This window comes from Aplysia californica, unplaced genomic scaffold (genome assembly GCF_000002075.1).
Source record: "Aplysia californica isolate F4 #8 unplaced genomic scaffold, AplCal3.0 scaffold00291, whole genome shotgun sequence".
Classification (NCBI taxonomy): Eukaryota; Metazoa; Mollusca; class Gastropoda; order Aplysiida; family Aplysiidae; genus Aplysia; species Aplysia californica.
Window position 1 is genome coordinate 108,836 of NW_004797561.1, and position 1,299 is coordinate 110,134.

General features: G+C 39.8%; 1 protein-coding gene across 2 annotated transcripts in view; it reads right to left on the reverse strand.

Moving 5' to 3' along the window:
* Positions 1–1,299, reverse strand: part of LOC106012210 (A disintegrin and metalloproteinase with thrombospondin motifs 6) — a gene marked incomplete at its 3' end in the record, with an annotated part of 7,620 nt that overhangs the window by 1,383 nt on the left and 4,938 nt on the right.

Consider the following 1,299-nt stretch of genomic DNA (forward strand, 5'->3'; position numbering starts at 1 on the left):
ATATATATATATATAACATGTTTAGGTTACATACTGTTTCAGTTTAAATGGTAAAAGTTTTCCTGCGCTCGGAGCTGCATAAGGTCATTATATTATGGGTGCACAGGAAGCGAGTTGGTAATTAGTTCACAGTGCGGCTTGGTTTTGCTTTACAAGCAAGAATGGTTAAAGTATCCTAAAGTGCAATGTCAAAGTTTCTATAGTCAAAACAGTCATCTACATTTTTAGAATAGTACCATCCACATTTCGGTGATTTTTGCAGACTAGCTTACAACAAAAGGACTGACGAATTGGGAGAGTTTCTAGAAAGTTTTGTCTCGAAGTGGCATGCAGGTAGAATGAAATATTGAAAGGGAAAATGGGCCAGACATAACGAGAAATTTCGCTGATTTAGCCCTCCTCCTCGACCTCCTCCTCCAACATTTTAACCTCGCTTATGAATTTACTTACAATATAAGTGTAGGGGTTTTACGCCCCCATCAACACACTGTACATAACTTAGAAGGCGGGCTGCTTCAAGCATGCCTGCCAAGGTAAAATCGGGTTGAAAGGGGTACAATGTTCCAGCAGAAAGATACAAATACTCGACCAAAAAAAAGTTCTACACGAGATTTTTAACTAAGTGTCTCCTGTGTCAAAGGGCGAGGCAACTACCCGCCACATCACAGGCACTGGTGAAAGGGCATGAGGACAGAATGAAAAAGAAAAAGAAAATTTTTTAAACTTAAAAGGCCTTCCTACCCCCTTCTAACAACAATTCTCTTCTTCTTCTTTATCTGACCCCTATTGCTGTTACTTACAATATTAACAAAGGTAAGTGCAACTACCAGTGTCGGTGGTGTATCGGTTAGGCGCTTCGTTGTTGCACGCAGGAGGCCCGAGTTCCATTTCCGAGAAGGGAAAAACAAATTGATAGAGCATCTCGGTCTGTTTGCTGGGATGTATCTCTCTTAGCCCAGGTTGGGCCTGATAGTCAGCATCGGAAACCTACCTTCTACATGATCTAAATTGTGTAGATGAGTGTATGAAAACACCTGAATTAATCTTTTAAAAAATGTAACATTTTAAAGCTCTTTCGCTGTACTCGTTCTTTTCCAAAGTGATGCATCTCATAGAATTAAACTTTCTTAGCCGAAGACGTTCACGTCTATAGACCTACGCTTTATTTTCCGTTTTCTATACCACACAGTACATTCCTTGTTTCGAAACTTCCATTAGGACGCCTGTTTTCCTTTCATTTTTACAATTATTGAAACATCTGCATCCCATACTTATTATCTAGCCATTTAGACCCCTCCT